The 21,083-nt window shown below is 53.2% G+C and overlaps 1 protein-coding gene across 3 annotated transcripts in view; it reads left to right on the top strand.

The window, feature by feature from the left end:
* SLC23A2 (solute carrier family 23 member 2) overlaps positions 1-21,083 on the top strand; it is a 126,859-nt gene that overhangs the window by 43,726 nt on the left and 62,050 nt on the right. The window contains exon 1 of one of the 3 annotated variants that reach the window (XM_055129986.1): positions 3,774-3,922. The exons of the other annotated variants lie outside the window; for them this stretch is intronic. The gene's annotated coding sequence lies outside the window, so the exon portion shown is untranslated. Of the gene's footprint in view, positions 1-3,773; positions 3,923-21,083 lie in introns of those variants that run through there. 3 annotated transcript variants of the gene reach the window in all.

The following is a 21,083-nucleotide window of genomic DNA, read 5'->3' as shown; positions in this document are numbered from 1 at the left end:
TCTTGGTTTCTATAGAGTTTCTTTTCCTACTGACTTAGATTATTTGCGTTGGAACATCTTAGGGAATACTGGTTAATTATCGCTACTATTTAAGGAAATAAAACATAATATCCTGAATGTTTCTGTGACTTTTTTCATTCTGAACTCAAGTAGGATGTGTCTCAAGTACAGGTCTCTTACCTAATTTTGCACAAGTCTGGTGTGTGCAGGTAATTTCTGTAGTCATATTTTCCTTCATCTCAGATTAGAGTTGTGCATGCCCACACATGCGTGTGCATGTTGGATTTATAACTGGGTGTCTGCACGCATGTTGGGAGAGACAAGACGTACATGTGTATACATGTGTTGAAATGTGTGCCCTTGAGGTGTGTTCTACCAGTGAGCCATGCCTCTGGTCCTCAGAATAGTGTTTCATTCTGTCTTTATCAAAATGTGTTTTGTTTGTGGTTTATATATATATATATCATATATATATATTTTTTATGGGGTGGGGTCACACCCGGCGATGCACAGGGGTTACTCCTGGCTCTGCACTCAGGAATTACTCCTGGCGGTGCTCGGGGAACCATTTGTGATGCTGGGAATTGAACCTGGCTTGACCACGTGCAAGGCAAATGCCCTACCTGCTATGCTATCGCTCCCCTTTAATAAAATTTTCAGAACATAATGGCCACTCAATACCTCTATTGCAAACTACAGCATCCAACAGGAAAGAGAACAAAAGGGAATGCCCTGCCTTTTGTTGGGATGGTGGGGATTGGGATGGGGGTGGTGGGAGGGATATTGGGAACATTGGTGGAGGAGAATGGGCACTGGTGGAGGGATGTAAACTAAATACAAACGTGAAAGTTCATAAGTTTCTAACTGTACCCCATGGTGATTCACTAAAAAAAAATTTTAAAAAATCAAAATTGAAATTTGAGGTCTTTTGTAAACCTTGAGTTACCTTTGTAAACTATTTGGCAGTTTCTAATAATAACAAATATGTGGGTTTAAAAATTTTTTTTGTTATTTTTTTTACATCCTAAAATTCTCTCAAAGCATACAGTTCAGTGCTTCCTAGTGTGTCAGACTTGTTCCAGCAACTGTCACCAGGGTCAAATTTTGGAACGTCTTCACTCCAGGCTGGAGCGATAGCACAGCAGGTAGGGTGTTTGTCTTGCGCGGGGCCAACCCGGGTTTGATTCCTCCGTCCCTCTCAGAGAGCCCGGCAAGCTACCGAGAGTATCCTGCCCGCAAGGCAGGGCCTGGCAAGCTACCCGTGGCGTATTCGACATGCCAAAAACAGTAACAACACGTCTCCATTGTGAGACGGTACTGGTGCCCGCTCGAGCGAATCCATGATGAGATGACAGTGCTACAGTGCAGTGCTTCACTCCAGGCAGAAATCCTGGACGGGGGCTGGGAAATAACTCCCTAAGCCAAGGGCATGCTTTACAGGGGTGGGGAAGCCTGAGGTTGGAGCTGGAGTTAAGCCCCCACACCACCGATGGCTCCCGAATCCAACAGCAAACACGGGGTTACGGTTCTTGCAAGTGGCTCTGGAGTGCTGCCAATGTCCCCCGAGCACTGCCAGGAGTGACTCCTGAGCACAGAGCCAGGAGCACCACAGGGCATGTCCCTCCCCCACCCCACCCCCAAATAAAAGAAAGAAAGTCCCAAGTCCTGTCCGTTCCCCCCAGTCCCGCCAGCTGCTGACGTCCTTTCTGCCTGTAGGCTTGTCTGCCTTAGTGTGCTGGCTGCTTTGTTCTGGATTGGATTATTAGCCCCGTGATTCACGTCTCCCCTCCCCCACCGTGATTCTCACCCTGAGCCTGTCTAGCTTTTCATTTCCTTTGTTTCTATCAGTTCTCCCCCTTCCCCCCCTTGTCTTGTCTAATCCTATGCTCCCCCATGCCCCCCTTTGATTTTGGGCCACCTCCATGCAGGAGACCTGGGTTTGATCCCTGCTGCCACCAGCACTGCCGGGAGTGACCCTCAAGCAATGCTGTTGGGGGCCCCCCAGCGCCCAAGTAGTATGGTATCTGCCTTTTCTCCAGGGGTGCCCCGGCTTGTTTCATTCCACCAAATCGTCTTGCCGATGAGCTTGTGTGTGGGGGGAGGCCCCACTTTTGTGGTCTGTTGCTCCTCCGAGCCTCACCCAGGGATCCCGGTGTGGACTTGGGGTTTAAGGGCCTTGCCGGCATGTGGCACTGCCCAGGCAAGGTGGAGAGGGAAGTGGGTGCACGTTCTTTACCCAGGGCCACAGAAGTGCTCCCGGCCCAGAGTTCCGATGGCACCTGGCCGGGAGTCAGGACCGAATGGGATGACCGGCCCGGCTTCCTCCGCTGACTGATGGTCGGAGCGAGCGCCTGTGTCCAGGGGTCCTTGGCTGACCTCCGCAGCTGCCTGCAGCCGGGACCCTCCTTAGCTCCTCCCTGGCCCTGCCTGTCATTTGTTGGAGAGGCCAGGCTTTGAGATCTCCTGCCCTTCTTCATGGTGCTGGGTGTAGAACCAGGACTTCACGCATTTACCACCGGGCTGGCATCCTGGGCTTGGCCAGTTTAGGTTTTCCAGGGGTGGCTGCTCCTAAGCAGTGCTCAGGGGACTCGGTGTAAGTATCCTGGAGATACGGAGATGGTCAACATGACAGGATGGTTCATTTGTGAATGTGAAGCTGTTTGGGCTCTCACCCCCTTCCCTCCCAACACACACACACACACACACACACACACACACACACACCTTCCCTCCCGACATACACACACACACCCCTTCCCTTCTCTCCCCCCCCACATACACACACACCCCTTCCCTCCCAACACACACACACACACACACACACACCCCTTCCCTCCCAACACACACACACCCCTTCCCCCTTCCCTCCCAACACACACACACACAACACACACACCCCTTCCCTCCCAACACACACACACACACACACACACACACACACACACACACACACACACACACACACACACACCAGCAGCGCTCAAGGTGGCTGTCAGTGGCTCCTTGGCTCCTGTTTTTAATCTCCCAACATCTTTGTTTTGTTTTGTTTTTTTGCTTTTTGGGTCACACCTGGCGGTGCACAGGGGTTACTCCTGGCTCTGCACTCAGGAATCACTCCCTGGCGCTGCTCAGGGGACCATATGGGATGCTGGGAATCGAACCCGGGTCAGCCGCGTGCAAGGCAAATGCCCTACCCGCTGTGCTATCGCTCCAGCCCCTCTCCCAACATCTTTGAGGTTTTGTTTTTTGTTTTTGCTTTTTGGGTCACACCCAGCAATGCACAGGGGTTACTCCTGGCTCTGTACTCAGGAATTACCCCTGGCCGTGCTCAGGGGACCATATGGGATGCTGGGATTCGAACCCGGGTCAGCCGCGTGCAAGGCAAATGCCCTACCCGCTGTGCTATCTCTCCAGCCCCACATCTTTGAGTTTTAAAAGGGCCCCTTACCCCCCACCCCACCCCACCCCACGGGGAAGTCAAAAATTAGCAGGGAAGGGAAAATGCATGCCCCCGGCACCGAGTGAAAGCAGCTGGGGTGGGTTGATTGGTCCCCAGGGGGTTGGAGTGAGGGTTCCGAGTCCCGTGCTTGTGTGGGTCTGAGAAACGTGGTCTCAGCAGCTGCTCGGGTTCCACCGGAGACGGTCCAGCCTGCTGTGGAGGGCGGCCTCAGGCGTGCCGGAGGCATGCAGTAACCGTTTGTAACCAGGTGGTGGCTGTTGTGTAATGCAAATAGATACCATTTCTGCCGAGGTGGTGCAGTTACACAATTCGGCAAGCCTGGGTGGGTTATAAAAGCCAGAATCCTTCAGCACCTGCAGCCTCTCTCGTGCTCAGCCCTTCACAGGACAGAGAGCGCTGTCGGTCGGGGTGGACACGAGTGAGGGGGCATCTCTCCGGACAGGGCCAGGTCTCCCTTTGCAGGTAAGTCTGTTCCTTTCTTGTCCATAGACTGACTGTTTGGGGGGAGTCAGTCTGGGGTCTCTGGGCTCCCCTAAATACCTCGTGTTTTTAGAGCTCTGTGCCCATGTCTGTGGGTGTGTGTCAGGGGATGAGCAGCTCATAACCTAAGGTAGCCCCAGCCTGGTACCCGGGGCAGGGGGAATCGTGGGTCTTTCTGTGTCTGGAGACATCATTCCTAAATTAGCATTCCTGCAACTCTTAGGGTTGGGGGGTCTGCATTCAGCATGTGAGGTCAGTGTCCTCATCTGCAGCAGGTAGAATGTCGGATCTTGTGTGTGTGTGTGTGTGTGTGTGTGTCTGAGGTGGGCGGGAGGCAGAGTGTTTTCTTTAGGGGACTTTTTTTTAGGGGTTTATGAAAAAGCAAAATAGAACATCGTCAAGAGAAACTTGCCATGGAGAGCCGGGTGCACATGTGGTTAAGATTAAACTCACAGTTGGGGACTGTATGGAAGCTTGGGGGAAGCCCTGGTGGGTGGGCTCCTCGTGTGCCTTCCAGCCCAGGTCACTGCCCCAGAGTTCAGGCAGGCCCCCCTCCCCCCTTTTAGCCCGGCGCTCAGGTCCGCCCTCCTGCCCTGGAGTTGAAATCTCTGCTTCTCTGTTCTTTAACTTGGGAGACTTTTGAGGGGACTGGAGTCATCCTGGTGAAACTGGACAAGAAACGGGGAAGGAGGTGGAGGGGAGGGAGGGAAAGGATGTTGGGGAGATTTACAAGTGATGTTGGTCCCCGACTAAAGGGAGGGGCTCAGTCAGCGTGCTGAGTCCCCAGAGCGGGCAGGTGTCTCGGCAGGTGGAGAAGAAGACGCTCAGGACGAGGAATCCGAAGTGGGCAGGCCCGAGGAGGGCCGGCAGGGCTGTAGCTGAGGATGTGGTGACGGGAAGAGCTTCTGCCAGCGGTGCCCTGTGTGTGGGGGCGGTGGGGGGACAGGGGCACCTGTGCTGGGGCAGTAGCTCCCCACCCCACTCCCCATGCCCCCAGTTTTTTATTTTTTGTTTGCTTTTTGGTGAATCAAGATAGTTTTTACTGAAATTTATTTAGAAAGATGTGAGACAGGAGAAAGAAATACACGTGAAGAGAGAACACAGCCTCCCCCGGGTGGAACTCAGCAAAGAACCGGGATAGTCGAGTGAAACTTGAAGAGCGGCCCCTGGGCTTCCTTCTTCTGTTTGTTTATTACACCCAGTGGTGCTCAGGGCTTATTCCTGCCCCTGCACTCCGGGATCACTTCTGGCAGTGCTCAGAGGACCGTACGGGTGCTGGGGATCCAGTCCAGGACGGGCTCCTGCAAGGCAAGTGCCCTACCCATCTCGGTCTACCCGCCCACCCACCTACCTGTCCTGCCCCTCAGGCTGCCCTTTTAAGTGGGGGCATGAGGGGGCGTGAGTTCTCCTCTTGCTGGTGTGTGTGTGTGCTGATGATTGTGTGTGCATGTGTGTGTGCGTGTACGTGCGTGCGTTGGGGGGGTAGAGCTAAGGGTTCCTGGAGCCCCGGGGAGGAGGTGGCCGCCAGTGAGTGGAGCGGGTTAGAGTAGCCCCTGGAAGTTTCCTCAGACCCACCCGCCCACCCTGTGTGCTGCAAAGTGGAGGGAAGAGTTTCGAACCCAGTGAAGCCGGAGGGGGCTGCTTTCTTTCCCCTCTCGGCTCTCCCGGGCGTCGGGGGTGGGGGGCAGGGTTTCCTTGGCTCCCTCCCCAGGCCCAGTTTGGCTGCTTCTGTGCAGAATCTGTGAGTCAGTCTGTAAGAGACCAAGAGCAACTCGGGTGCTCTTGGAGGAGTGGGGCCTGCCCCTGGCTGCCTTCGAGGGCTCGAACCCTGCTCCTCGCCCTGCTCCTCGCCCTGCTCCGCGCCCTGGTGTTCTCAGCCACTGCTCAAGGCCGGGCGCCACCTTCCTGAGCATTTCTAGAAGGTTTCCAAGAACTCGTGTGTGTGCTGGCTGTTGTCGTTTTCATCTGTTTTTTTTTTTCTTCTTTTTGGGCTTGTGGTGAGGGTTCTTAAATTCACAGAGTCTTCCAGGTGCACCTGGAATTACTTCAGCCACAGATTTAAAGCAGTGTTCTTTTTTTTTTTTTTTTTTGTGCTTTTTGGGTCACACCCAGCGATGCTCAGGGGTTACTCCTGGCTTTGCGCTCAGGAATTACTCCTGGCGGTGCTTGGGGGACCATATGGGATGCCGGGGATCGAACCCGGGTCGGCCGCGTGCAAGGCAAACGCCCTACCCGCTGTGCTATCGCTCCGGCCCCCTAAAGCAGTGTTCTTAAAGCCACTTATGCAGGAAGCGATATGTCAGGCCACACCATGGAAAGAAATATAATAGTCTTCCTGCTTCTGCCTGCTCTGCGTCCACCCCCTGTGTCCGAAGACTGGACCTTCCGGACTGCTGTCTCTCAGTTTCTCCTGAAAAGAATCTTCAGGGCAGGGGTTAGGTTTTGTTGGGCATCTCACCGGCCTGTGGAAAAATGTCAGGTTTTTCCCCAGGTCCTTCAAGTGCCTCTTACAGAGTCGGGTATAGGACCAGCAAGCCACATACCCCGGGAGCACAGGGGAGGGAGAGGTGACCGGGAGTGCTGCTGGGAGGAGGGGGCCCTCTGATTTCAGACCAGTGGAGCCTGGGGCGGGAAGGGCAAGGCAGCGTGGGTGAGAGGAGGCCAAGTGCCCTGTCCCGGGGGTCTGGTCACAGTATTGATTCTGCTGACAGCCGGTTAGAAAAGCAAAGCTCAGGGAAGGGAGATGCGTGCTGAAAGTAGACTAGAGACTGTACATGATGGCCACTCAGTACCCCTGTTGCAAACCACAACACCCAAAAGGAGAGAGAGATATCAAATTGGAATGCCCTGCCACAGAGGCAGGGTGGGGCGGGGGGGGGAGGGAGGGATACTGGGTTCATTGGTGGTGGAGGATGGACACTGGTGGAGGGATGGGCTCTCAAACATTGCATGAGGGGGAAAACAAGCACGAAAATGTGTGAATCTGTAACTGTACCCTCACGGTGACTCACTAATTAAAAAATAAATAAAATAAAAAAAGAAAAGCAAAGATCCCCAAAGACTTTGTGTTTGTCCCCCCCCCCCACTCACCCCCACTACCTAGCAGACCTCAGCTGTGTGTTTGGTCTTAGGGCTATACCCCACAGTGCTCAGGGCTTAGTCCTGGTTCTCTGCTCACTACTGGCAGTGCTCATGAGACCACATAATTGGTGGGGAGGGAACCTGGGCAGCCCAGTGCCCTGGAGTATCCCTGTGGCCCTGCTATGACCTTTTATTGCAGTCTTGGCTCTAGCTAGCCCTGAAGCAGGGGCATGAGTGTGTGTGTGTGTGTGTCTGTCTGTCTGTCTGTCTGTCTGTCTGTCTGTCCGTCCATGTCCATCTAGCCCTGAAGGCAGCGTGTGTGTGTGTGTGCACGAGCGCGCTTGCGCTTGTGTGTGTGTGTGTGTGTCCCCGTGTCCATCTAGCCTTGAAGCAGGGGCGTGTGTGTATGTGTGTGTCCATTTAGCTCTGAAGCAGGGACACGTGTGTGTGTGTGTGTGTGTGTGTGTGTGTGTGTGTGTGCGCGCTGTTCGGAAGTGCGTTTTCTCCATACTGTGGCTGTGTGCGTGTGCATGTGCATGTGCTCCATTTGGAAGTGCGCATGCTCCCCCACTGTGGCTGTTTGGACCCAGACGTGGGGGCAGGCCCTGTCCCTTGTGTTACCGTTGGCGGTTTCACTCTACACTCCGCTGGGAACCTGTGGCGGGAAAGTCCCCACAGCTGCCCATGCTGCTTTGCATCCTTTCCGGCCCTCTGACCCGCCACCGAGAACCCCGGCTGCATTTGCGGGTGACAGCTCTTCAGAGCAGGAGCCCCGAGCATGCCAGCACTTCCTCGCATTCTCCGCAGGTGGTTTCTGAGCCTGGAACCTGGCCATCTGACTCAGGCTTCCCCAGAACCCAGTTTGGGCTGTCGTCTTTTTTTTTTTTTTTTTTAATTTTTATTTAATTAAAACAGTTTTTAAGAAATAATGTAGGAGTATTACTTGTCATCCCATTGCTCATTGATTTGCTTGAGCGGGCACCAGTATCGTCTCCATTGTGGGGCTTGTTACTGTTTTTGGCATATTGAATACACCACGGGTAGCTTGCCAGGCGGGCTCTCCGAGAGGGATGGATGGAGGAATCGAACCTGGGTCGGCTGTGTGCAAGGCAAACGCCCTATTTGTTGTGCTATTGCTCCTCTACTGCCATTTATTCAGCCATTGATTAATCGGATTGAATTGGGCATGAACTCCACTGTCGTCTTGTCTTAGGTTCTTACTTTTTTTTTTCTTGTCTGAAATTGACTTTCATTTTTTAGTCCCATGAAGTTCTTCAGTGCCCTGCTTTCCCCCCCGCCCCCCAAGGGCAAGAGTTCTTAGGAAGTGTTTTTGGAAAAGGTTCTAGAGGATTTTCTTTTTTTGTTACACCCTGTGAGCATAACTGTCATCATGGGATCAAGCAATAACCACTCCTTAAGCTTCCTTCACTGCTGTTCAGATGAAATAATGATAGCTGGGATCAGAGTCAGACTTGTAAACTCCCTACAGCAGGAGTTGAAGGTATTTGTTCCAATAATCTTTTTTTCTTCTTCTTCGTTTAGCTTGGATCAAAAACATTTAGGTCAAATGTTAGCACTTAATAGAATTTAATGGAACAGTCATTGTTCAGTCATAATCCCCTAATGATGGGATTTAGGCAGAGAACCTTGATTGGCTTTTAAAATGTGCTTTATCATTGGACCTGGCTAGCTCTGAAAGCCCTTATTTGTGTCTTCATAAGGCAAAAACTACCAGTTGGCAAGCTGAGGTTTTGGGTTTCCCGATCCCCGATCTCCCTCCTTAATCATCACACTTTTCACCTGTCGAGATGGCGCATGTCAGACATCTCTATCTCTGCTTCAGGCCGGCCTGGGCACGACCAGCCTCATGTTAGCTGTGAATTGGCTTCCGGTGCAGGTCCCAGGACCTGCCGCAGGCCTGTGGACTCAGAATTTGCAGGAGAGTCTGTTCTTTCACGCTGGTGGGTTATTGGTTTGTTGTTGTTCTTTTTTTTTTGAAATGTGTTCTTCTATAAAGTCAGCTTTTTCTTTTCATTTTGTGGGGGCCTCTCCCCAGCAGTGCTCAGGGGTTGCTCCTAGCTTTGCACTCAGTGCTCTGCACGCCTGGTGGTGCTTGGGGAACCATTTTTTATGCCAGGAAGCGATCCTGGGTCAGTTTCGTTCGAGGTAAATGCCCGGCTGACTGTACTATCGCTCTGGCCCCCTTTTTTTGGGAGGGGGGGGTTGGGCATGGGCCACACCCAGTGGTGCTCAGGACTCACTCCTGATGTTGGTGGAAGAGTCAGGAGACCATACTGGCGTGGTGGGATTGAACCTGGGTTGGTCGTGTGCAAAGCAAGAGCCTTTATCCACTGTATACTGTCTCTTCAACGCCAAAAGTCAACGTCCTTGAGATATATATTTTACAGGAAAAGTTAATGGGCCTGCCAGAATGACAGTTTCCAGACTGCTGTCACTCGAGACTCCTGCCTTTCCCATGGGAACCTCCCTCCTGACGTCTCTCCTGTGGGTCATGCTGCTTCCTGTCACTGGACATGGTTTTGCCTGCAGGACACCAGGCTCCTTTTTGTCCAACTTGGTGCCTCTCCATCGTAGCTCAGAGGTGGTGGCTGCCAGGACTGGTGTCCTTCTCATGGTCCTTCAGCTTTGTTTCTGTGGGGTGTAGCCCGTTTTCTCTGGCTTGCTTTGTGCTCCTAAGAAACAGGAAGGGTTTGATGTGTAACTCCAGAAGCAACTGTGCTCTTCAGTCCTCTGGATAGTACCCCCATCCTTCCCTGTCAGATGGCCCAGCCAGTGAGGGGGACACTGAGGAGGGAGGAAAGAAATGTCCCAGAAGAGCCCAGGGGCAGAACAGCTGCGGAAGCTGAGTGCCCGTGGCAGAGGCAACTCCACGTTTGTGCATATTTATTGGTGTCCGGAGAGCTGGTGTTTGAGTCATTAGGGAATTAGATCTGTGAATCTAGAAGAATTTCCTCCTTGCACTGGGGCACTAGGGCAGTGATCTGTTTTGTTTTTATTTGGGGGCCACACCTGGTGTTGCCCAGGGCTTGCTCACTGCTGGCTCTGGGTTCAGGGATTACTCAGGGAACCCTGTGTGGTGTCAGGGGTTGAACCTGGGGGTAGCTGTGTGCAAAGCAAGTGCCTTAACCCTGGCTCTCTCTGGCTCTGACGGCAGCTCTGTTCCAGCCTATGCCCTGGGCAGGGGATCAAGGCAGGTATTCTGTTTGGGGTTTGTTTGGGTTTTTGTTTTTGGAGCCCCACCTGGTGATGTTTCAGGGCTACTCCTGGCTCTCTGCTTTGGGGATTATGTGGTGCCCGGGATCCAGCCCCCGGTGTACAGAGCATGTCTTTGGACTGGCATATTGGTATTCCTTTAGAAAAAAATTTTAATTTTTTAAAGATTGAATCACCGTGAGATACACAGTTACAAAGTTCATGACCTGAGTTCAGTCATACATTCCATCACCTGTCCCTTCACCAGTGTACATTTCCCACCACCGGTGTCCCCAGTCCCTCCCCATACTCTTAAAGGCCTTTGGGGTGGTCTCGCTCATCACACACCTCTTTCATAGTCATTCTCCTGCGAGATCTGCTAAGCTGATTCATAAAACCGTGGTCCCCCTCTCTTCTGACGAGTTCCCGTGCGGCTTTCTTAGTGACAGGAGCAGCACTCGCGGCTGCTTACTGGCCCCGTGGTAGGAAGGTCTGACCTGCTCTGTGGTTCCTGGTTCAGAGGGATCCAGCCGTTCCTGGATCTGAGAGGTGGGGAAGAGAGAGTCACGTGCCCGTGTGGACACGCTCTTGGCTGCAGGAAATGGACCTGTCTCTTACTGTTGAATAAAATGACGTTAGCCTCGAGGAGTGAGGTGAACCCCCCTGGTGGGTATTCTGATTCACGCACATTGCCCCCGCGTGTTCATTGGCAGACAACGGCTTGTTCCTCACCCCTTCCCTCCCGTCTGGTGAGGTGGTGGCGGCTGCATGCACGGTCACTCAGACGGGGATGGCACTCCTTGGTGGTGGTGGCCGAGCTGGGGTGGGGGTGTCTCACTCCTGGCTGCAGGGCTCAAACAGCATTTTCTGCCCTGGCACTTGCGGGAGAGTTGCACCTTTCTGGGTTGGTGCAGTCAGGACTGTGTCTGGGGCGTGTGGCAAGCCGCTGGCACACACTGGCAAACATGGTGTCACTCAAAAACCACTGGTACCTTCTTTGCCTTACTGTTGTATGAACACGTACCGTGACATCTAGCCACTTCACAAAGTAATTTTGGCGGGGACTCCTGGGCAGCGCTGGTTGTGACCGGTCCCCACTACGGTAAAGTTATAGTAACTTGGTGGGGAGAGGAGGGGAGCTTCCCAGGTGGGGTGAGGAGGTCCAGGGGTCCCGCTAGACATCTGAACTGTGGCTTTGATACAGGGGCCCAAGGATGTGATGCTGCGTGGGCCCTGTAATGGACACACCTGTAATGGACAGCTGCACACACCTGGACCAGCCCAGAGGTGGGGGGGGTGCCCTGTGATGCAGGGAGGGTGCAAGGCATGTCCCCTAGCCGCTGTGCTCTCTCTCCTGGCCCCAGCAAGTTTTTCTTGGACCTGTTGCGTTACATAATCACGGGTGATGTTACGGGATTGCTTCCAAGCCCTTAACCATTTCTGGTCTGTTTCATAAATGATTGCCCGCTGTTGCTTCGGCCACGTACTGCTGTTCATTTTCTAGTGTTTCAGGGTTTTCCTCACTTACGGGTTATTGACAGTGTTAAAGAGACACAACTCTAGCCAAATCCCTGTTTTCTAATTATTACTCTAGAATAAGTTCCTACAAGTAGCATATCCTCTGGGCAAATATTAGAAATGACTGTGATATATTTTTTTTTATATACGTAATCAAATTAACTTGTCATCAGTAGATTTATTTTCATTGGGGATGTAACCTTGTTATTATTTTTTTTTACTGTCCTATAAGCTAAAAGCTGGCCACAATTAAAAAAAAAAAGATAGCACATTTCAGTGGTATTTTATTTTAAATGTTTGGTTTGGGGGCTATTCCTCGCTCTGTGCTCAGGGATCACTCCTGGTGTGTAGAGGTCCATTTGGTGCTAGATTTTGATCAGGCCTTCTGTGCACAAAAAATGTGCCCCTCCAAAAAAAAATGTGCTCAGCCTGTTGGGATGTTTGGTCCTTTTTTTTTTTTTTTTCCTTTTTGGGTTACACCTGGCGATGCACAGGAGTCACTCCTGGCTCTGCACTCAGGAATTACCCCGGCGATGCTCAGGGAACATATGGGATGCTGGGAATCTTGAACCTAGGTCGGCCGCGTGCAAGGCAAACGCCCTACCCGCTGTGCTATTGCTCCAGCCCTGTTTGGTCCTTTGTTGACACCTGGGACCAAGAAGCCAGGGATCACTCAAAGGGCCAGTGCTCATGCTTTGCCTGTGAGAGACCTGGATTTGCTCCCTGAGCAATGCACTAGGTGTCGGGCCCAGAAATACAAAAGTAAAATAAAACAATGATAGGACATTTATTTATTTTTTCACTTGTCACTGGTGCAAGGGTTGAGAATCAGAACCTCATATGTTTTACCTAATCTATAAAGAATGTTTTCTTTTTTTTGTTTTCCGAATTCTTTCATAGTAAAACATTGCAAAACACTTGTCATATTGTCCTTACCATGTAATGTTGTGATTTTTTTCCTTAAATATCAAAATGTAGAAAGTTTTATGAAATCAGTTTTCTTGTCTTGAACAATATGCTAAAAACAGAGTTGCCCCCTAACATATACTCAATTAGTGACTTTTTTTTTAATCTGTGTTGCAAACTTGTATTATTATTTTAAATCTTAGCTCTTGTCTTTCCTGAATTACAGTGCTTACAAGTGAACAGTTGTTTTGGTGTTCTTTTTGGGAAGAAACCCAGGCTTTATCTCCTGATTTGAGGTCCCTTTAGTATTTCCCTCCATTTCTGTAGTTGCTGTACTCTGACAAATTTGTGTTTTTGTTCTGTTGAGCACTTCTGTCACCGCTCTCCTAGGCATGGCTGATGGAACACACACACACACACACACACACACGCCTTACTTGGGCCTGTTCTATTCTTCTCCCACAGGAATCTGAGCAAGAGTTTTTCTGTGCCTTTCAGTATTTACTTATATACATATGTATATATATTATATGTATGTGTCATGCTTATAGGAAGATTAAAAAGCCTCGTAATTTTCTGACTACAGGATGTTGTCTGTGTTTTGCTTTTTCTTTTTTTTTTTAAATTTAAATTGCTCTCAGTAAGAATTTATAGTTTCACTCACATGCTTTTCTACTTAATTTAAATTTATTTTGCTGTGCTCTTTGTCTTTTTACTGGGGGCCGGGGGCTCACACCTGGTAGAGCACAGGGGTTACTCCTGGTGGTGCTGAGGGGACTATAGTTGGTGACAGGAATCGAACCTGGGCCAGCTGTGTGCAAGGCAAGTGCCCTTCTGGCTGTGCTCTCTCTCTGGCCTTGTCTTTTGTGATGGCTATTTTGGGGCCACCATTGGCACTACGGGGGTTACTCCTGGCAGGGTGTGGGGACCACGCAGTGCTGGCCTCGAGGTGTGAGGTGTTTGGAACAGGAATCCCGACCTCTGGGTGTGAGGTGTTTGGAACAGGAATCCCTTAGCCCTCTTCAGCTTCAGCTCTGGGGCTGGGTTTCGTCCATCTCATGCACGCCTTCTCTGATGCTGTGCATAACCCCTCAGACAGGCGCGGACCATTTTCTGCTAAGAACCATGCAGAACTCTGTCAGGCAGCAGTCACTAGCGTCGGGCCTGTGTGCTTACTGCTGGCGTTTCGGCCACGCTTGAGTCAACATCAAGCCGTTTTTTGCTCTCGTGTTCCACAATGGACCAGCGAAGTCTCAGTTCTCAGACTCTCCTGTCTCCTGACGGGGTCATAACCGAGCCTCTTCCTGTCGAACATTTTCCTCTTTCATCTCTGTCAGAGAGCTGGCAGCAGTGACGTGTGCGCTCTGGCCTGTCCCTGACATTGTCACAGATAATTCATGTTGGGAGTCATTTCCTTTCCCATCTTCATAACCCTACGGGGGGCACGATCAGTGGTGACGTCGTCTTAGGCACGCTCCCCACCCCAGTCTCAAAAAAGCACCGCTTATTCAATTTACAGCAGCGGGGCACCCTGTAATATACGCATTAGCACCCCGACACCAGGGCCACAGTTGGTGTTAATTAAGCCACATGCCAGGTGTAAGCCAGCAGCAGTGCACACTGACGTCAGTGTGTTAACTTTAGTCCTGAGCGCTTTGGAACAGAAGGATGACAGCAGCGGTGGCACGGGCTGCGGCTGGGACCTAGGGGACCAACTTCCCCGGCCTCCCCTCCCCCACCGGCACTGTTCTGTGATTGATCCCTGCTGCTGTGTGTGTGTGTGTGTGTGTGTGTGTGTGTGTGTGCGCGCGCGCGCGCGCGCTGGCAGGGCAGGGAGCAGGGAGTGGGCTGTTCCCATCCTACCAGCTTGGGCGCCACTCTAAGAACTAGGAAACTGAGGAAGTGCACACTACCTTGTGCAGTGGGGGCGGGGGCGGGGGAAGAGGGGAGACCTGTCAGGCAGGGAGAGGAAAATGAGACGTGCCCAGATTTGGGAGTCCCCCAGGCCCCCCGGACGGTCTGGGCAGTGCATACTGTCAGGAGGTGCCAGCACATGGAGGACAGTGGGAATGAACAGCAGCTCTCAGCAGTGTAGACAAAGCACCCTGAGGGTCCAAGCACAGGTTCATGTCTTGCTTGGAAACGTTGTTAGAGCAGGTGAGAAACCTGGTTGTTTTCTGCCCCACTCCCTTTTTAATCTTTTTGGTTTTGGGGTCTCACCCAGCAGTTCTCAGGGGTTACTCCTGGCTCTGCTCAGGAATCACCCCTGGCGGTGCTCCAGGGACCATCTTGGGGATTGAACGACAAGCAGATGTCTTACCCGTTGGACTGTTTCTCTGGCCCCTGAGAGCCTGTGTGTCCTGTAGCAAGCTCCTCACCTTCCCTGAAGCTCTGCTCTCCTTTCCTGGAGCTGGGGAAAGCTCGCTGAGCTCACTTTTTTTTTTTTTTTAAATTTGTTTTGGCCACACTGGTTGTCAGGGCTTACTCCTGCTTCTCTGCTTGGGGAACTGTATATGTGACCAGGGATTGAATCCCAGGGCGTCTGTGTGCGAGGCAACCACCTTCTCTCCGGCCCTGCGGGTTCAGGCCCCGTACAGGGAGCGGTGAGCCGCGCAGGTGTGGGCGTGGGAAAGCGCTGCCGTTCCTCTCTGGCGGTGTCCCCACCGCTCTTCCTTTCCTTTGTCACACAGTCAGGGACAAGGCAGAGACACGGCCTTGCTGCTTTTCCTTTCGCAAGGATTTGGAGAGCATTATGGATGGGTGTGTGTGTGTGTGTGTGTGTGCGCGCGCGCACGCGCTTTTGGCCCTGTGACCTTGATTGACCCTGCATGGAGGTGACTCAGACTGGTGCCTGGCCTCTGACCTTGAGGCTGTTGGCACCAGGCTGGGGTGCTCAGTTGTGCGTGGTTGTGTGTGGCATCTTCCCACTCTGACTTCTTCACACACACCCCTCCCTGGCCTTCCCCCACCACCTTCTGTCTTTCCCAACACAGAGGGGTCCGCCCACCTTTCCCAGGCTCTGCAGTGGGGCTCCCCCGTGCTTTTGGGGGCTCCTCCCCTCTCATGCTCTGTAAGATGGGCTGGGAGAGTGGGGTGGGGGACCCGCCAACCCAGAGTAGCTGTGTGGCACTCTGAGACCTCTGGTGGAGAGGTGGGGTGCAGGCTGCTTGGTCAGAGGGCATGACCTTGCCCGACCAGGATGGGCCCTCTTTGTTCCCGGGCTGGGAGCAGTGGGAGGCCTGGTCGCTGCCCGGGAAACCCCCATTGGGACCAACTCTGTGAGCAAAGGAAGCTGCCTGGAGGGGGTTCCAGGGCTGGGGCGCAGGCTCTGTGTGTGGGTGCCTAGCTGCCGTCTCTGGCACCACGTGATCCCCTGAGCACCCTGGGCGTGGCCCCCAACCCAGAGGAGAAGGAAATGCCTGGCCCCATCCCCAGATTCAGAGAAAGCAGTGGTGTGGTCCGAACCCCAAACCTGAAGAAGAGAAAGTGTGCTACCTCCTTGCCCGAATTTCGCTCTTCTGCAGTTTCAGTTTCTGGTGTCCAGCAAGGTTTAGAAAGATACGCTGGGGTGTCTAGAGAGCGCAAGTTCACGTAACTCCGTGCAGAATGTGGCTCTGGTTACCCTATTCTTAAAAATGTTAGTCTTTGGCCCCACCTAATCGTAACTCAAACCATCATAGACATGTTTAAGTGGGAAAAATTGGGAGTTTGATTCTAGACTTAGTTTCAGGCATCCTTGGGGGGAGGTCTTGGGACACCCGCCCCCTGCAGAGAAGGCTAGACCGGAGTCGTCTAGAGGCCTTCTGCTTCCTCTGTGGGCCCCCAGGTAGAGGACAGCCCTGAAGCTCTGCTGCAGACTGAAGGTGACAGGATCGGGTTTAGAACAAAGCCTCTGACTTTGGCTGTGTGGATGTGGCACACAGTCTTCGAAATTCCGAGTGACTCTTCGCTGGCCTCTGCTGATCGCGTCTTCTGGCAAGTCTCAAGCTCCTGGTGGCTGAGCTGAGAGTCTGTTGAGGCTACTCAGGCGGGTTTTATTTTTGTCTCTGTTCATTGTCATGCTGTGTGTGTATTTTTAGCCCCTAGGGAGCGGATGGGGTAGCAAGTGGCTGTCAAATTGCTGAAGATGGGTGGGTTCGATTACATAAAAGTGAAAACTTCTGAGAAATCCCCAAACACAGGAGCTGACCATGTTTCTAAGGAGGGACCAGGGAGATGCCGCCAAGGGCTGGTGCGCACGTGGGCCCTCCCGGGCATGACCTGTCCCTGCGCATCTCCAGGGAGCAGAGGCCAGCCCTGAGCCAGGTAGCCCCTGAGTACCGCCAGGTGTGGCCTAGAAGAGGAAGAGAGGAAAGGTGAGTGAGACTACAGGAAACAGTCAGGAGGTAAAGCACATGCTTGCCAACAGAATCAAGATGCACGAATCCCAGCGTCATTTCCGAAAAGTCGCCCGCTGGCAGGTGCTGATGGCATTGGTGCAGCCGCTGTGAAGAGCATCTCCCTGAAAAAGGTTTTTGTTTCATGTCTCAGCAGCCCTAGAAACCTTCCAGCCCTCTTGGATTCTTGAGGGACTCCGTCCCCAAGAGAGCAGGTCTTAGAAGGGTTACTCGTGAGCAGGTGTAATTCTCAGCCATGTTCCCTCGTGGCTGCCTGCAGACTCGTGGTGCTTTCGAAAGTAGAAACTCCTCCCTGTAAAACCAGGCAGGCTGGGGAGAACCCTGAGGTGTGCGCGGGGCAGAACAGAACGCGAGGCGCGCGGTGCTTGCTGGGGGGAGCCGGCCCCTTTGCCCGGCTGGACTCAGAATCTCAGGGCGTGCCTTTCAGAACTGCACAAACATCAGCTCTTCTGGCTTTTTTCTTTTGAGGTTTTTTTTTTTTTTTTTGGCTGTTGGATAAGAAGTTGATGTAATATATTATATAATAAGGCAATATACCACATCTAATCTTTCCTTTGTAAACATTTTGGCTTTATTGGTATGTTTTTGTTTTTGTCTGACCAGCATTTCTAGAATGTTCCCTCCATGGCGTTGAGCTGTTTGAGTGGGCCTCTGAGGGGTGCCCTGGTACCCCACCCCCGTGCGTGTGTTTGGAGGGCAGCTCTTTCTCTGCCTCGGGAGCTGGCTGTGCCTCCTCTGTGCCCGCTTCACCGTGGTCGGTGAGAACCCTGCTCCCAGGGACGGCCTCTGGCCCCAGCAGCTCTCCCTGGACTCCTTCCAGTAATTTACAGCTTTGGTTCCCAGTTGTGTGTCTGTCAGGAGATTTCCATTGGCACTCCTGTGTCATTTTCAAGAACACTATCTGGTACTTTAGTTAACGACCTTTTCTTGAGTTCCTCTGAGGGTTATGACTCTAGATCTATTTAATGAATTAATTTGGGGGAGCTTTGGTTTTGCTTTTTGGGCCACTTCCGGTGGTGCTCAGGACTGACTCCTGGCGCTCTGCTCAGGATTTCCTCCTCGCGGTGCTTGGGGGACCATACAGGATGCTGGGGATCGAACCTGGGTTGGCCGCGTGCAAGGCGAGTGCCTCCCTTTGGCCTTAATTCATTACTCAGGAGGCCCGAGACAACCCCACCTCCCACCCACCCCCTTTCTGGGGATTCTTGGCGCGACTGACACTTGCTTCAGTTGCCCTGGCCCCATGGTGGTTTGGGTAGTTTTGACACATAATCTGGAAGATGACGGTTTGAGCCCCAAACGGTGTCAGTTATCACTGCAGGCGCCTGGGCTGTTGGACTCTCGCCTTCGCCAGGCCCTTTCCTCTGCGGGGGGGTTGGGAGTCCCACCTGTGTCCCTCTCCCGTCTCCCCCGTCACTGCCATCCTGAACTTCCCAGTCCGGCTCTGCCTCTCCCCCGGGTCAGCAGCCCCGCCCACACGCAGGGCAGTCGGGCGAGTCTCCTCTCCTCCCGGCCGCTTGCTCTCCTGCCTCTCTGGGGCTGGACTCTGCGACCTGGGCAGTGAAAGCCCCACCAGGGCCCGGCCAGCGGAGGGCTCGGGTGTCGGGAGTCAGAGAGTCCCTGAGTGCTCTACTTGGGTGAAGTCGGGGATTGAGGACAGAGGAGGCCTTAGGCACGGGACCCGGAGCCCCTACATGGCTCACAGGCCCCTGAGCGGCCTCAGAGCAGACGGACGTCTCTGGGCTGGCAGGGCCTCTGCTGGGAGCTGGCGTCTGTAGATCACTTTTTTTTGGCGGGGGGGGGGGGAGTCACACCTGGCAATGCACAGGGGTCACTCCTGTGTCATGCACTCAGGAATTACTCCTGGTGGTGCTCAGGGGACCATATGGGATGCTGGGAATCGAACCCGGGTCGGCTGTGTGCAAGGCAAACGCCCTCTCCGCTGTGTTCCAGCCCCTATAAACCACTTTTTAGAATGGCATAAAACAGGGTGGAGGAAGAAAGGGAATTCCAAGTGATCTGCGCGCAGTGTCTGTCAGGGCCTTGGCTGGAGCCGTTAGGGTTGTCTGGGCCTTCTGCATAGATGAAGCCCCCCTTCTGCATAGATGAAGCCCCCCTATGCTTTGGAACCTCTAAAGTGGACCCTCGGGACCCCTGAGAGCATTGGGAGAGACGAGGCAAAGATAACGACTCATTTCATCTCAGTGAAAATGGCAAAGTATCCAAAGGGCATGGGACTGCCTTTGGCCCCATCCCACCTGGCCCTGCGCTGAAGGTGGCTCGCCTGTCCCCGGGGCTGGAGGACACCAGGAGCTCGTGTAAAGGAGCATCAGGGCACTTCAGGGGAGGAAGGGATTGTCCTTTGACTAGGGGTTCCTGGCCGTGGCGCCCCCCCAGACGTTCTGGGCGGGGCTGTCCCTCTGCATCACACACGGCTCAGCTGCCCCTTCCCAACCAGGCGCACCGTGAGGGGCAGAAACACCTCCTGACCCGGTCCACTGGCGCCAGCAGGGAAACCGGTCCCAGCCAGAAGTCACTGCTCCCTGCCATAGTGGATCTGGGTCTGCGTGAGCCGGGCCCCGGGTGCGTGAGCATTCCAGCCAGAAGAGCCACGTTATTAAGTGCCTTCTGTCTCTAAGTGTCTCTAAGCTCTTGCCTGCTCCCAGGGGCCCAGAATGTTCTTTCCCCTTTCCTCTTTCCCTCCTCACCACGGGGCTCTCAAAACACCACCCCGATCTTGGCTTTGTTCACCTCTTCGGTTTCCCCTGGCTCGTCTGCAGCCTTGGCTGCGGGGAAAGTGTCCCCGAGAGAACTCCCGGAATAGATGGCTTCCCTCCCGTGTCTGCACCGTGGCAGACGGGCCGCCCGGCTGGGTTGGTGGTTCCGGGTGGGGAACCACTGCTCAGAGCTGACCTCGTCCTCACTCTCCTCTCGGGCGCCACGGAGCGTCCCCTGTGCTGTCTCAGCCCTACCCTTTTCCTTTCTCATAAGAACCCAAGCCTACCGGGGCGCGCTTCCCTGTACCCGGGCCAGGCCCGGTTGGGTTTCTTTGTGCCCTCTCAGATTTGAAGCCAGAGTCCCCAAATGCGTGTTAATCGCTTTTATTGTCCAGGTCATACTTCTGGTGTTTGGAAATGAAGTTCTTGATTTTCCTCCACGTCACCAAAACTTGATCACATATAATTATTTCAGTAGTTTCCTGTTTTTGAATTTCACTTGGTTTTTGTTGGTGTTGTTTTTTTTGGTTAGTGATTTGGTTTCTGGGTCATGCCTGCCAGTGCTTGGGGGCTGGGTAGCGCCAAGGGTTGGTGGAACCCGGCCCTCCTGCGTGCTCCCCTTTGAGTCACCCCCTTGGCCCCTGTGCTTTTCCTTGTTAGACACCGGGTTCTCGGAGCGCGGCCAATCCAGCCTGGCTCTGCGGTCTGGTCCCCCCCCCTGCTGGTAGTCACTCCTCCTCTAAAGCCAAAACTTGCTTCAGGCTTGTGTTGTTGTCATTTGAAATAGAATTTTTGTTATGTTTGCATTTCTAGGGGGCAACTTTCAGAGATTCTCGGGTTCTCCGACAGGGCTCGGGGACCATATGGGGTGCTGGGGATTGAACCCAGGTCAGCCACGTGCAAAGCAAGCGCCCTATCTGCTGTGCTCTGTCTTCACCCCAACATGGGATTTTCATTTGTTTTGATTCTGTCTTTGGACCACACCCGGGGGTGCTCAGGGCTTACTCCTGTCTCTGCGCTCAGGAATCACTCCTGGTGGTGCTTGGGCCATATGGGATGCCCGGGAACCAACCTGGGTTGGCCGGGTGCGAGGCAGGCACCCGACCTGCTGTGCTGCATATTAGTTAATCATAATTGGGCATTATTAAAAGCCTGTATTTCTCTACTCCCCAACCACATTTCCACGACTTAATAACCCTGTGACCCACGACTCTTGGATTGGAATGGCCGCTCGTGAGCACGTCCTGTTACAAGAGTGCTGGACTGTGAGATGAATCAGAACCCACGTCAGAGAAAGGCCCTTGTGACGTG

Source organism: Sorex araneus, chromosome 3 (assembly GCF_027595985.1).
Source record: "Sorex araneus isolate mSorAra2 chromosome 3, mSorAra2.pri, whole genome shotgun sequence".
Classification (NCBI taxonomy): domain Eukaryota; kingdom Metazoa; phylum Chordata; class Mammalia; order Eulipotyphla; family Soricidae; genus Sorex; species Sorex araneus.
The sequence above is the reverse complement of the archived record's forward strand: the minus strand, read 5'-3'. Positions and strand labels throughout refer to the sequence as shown.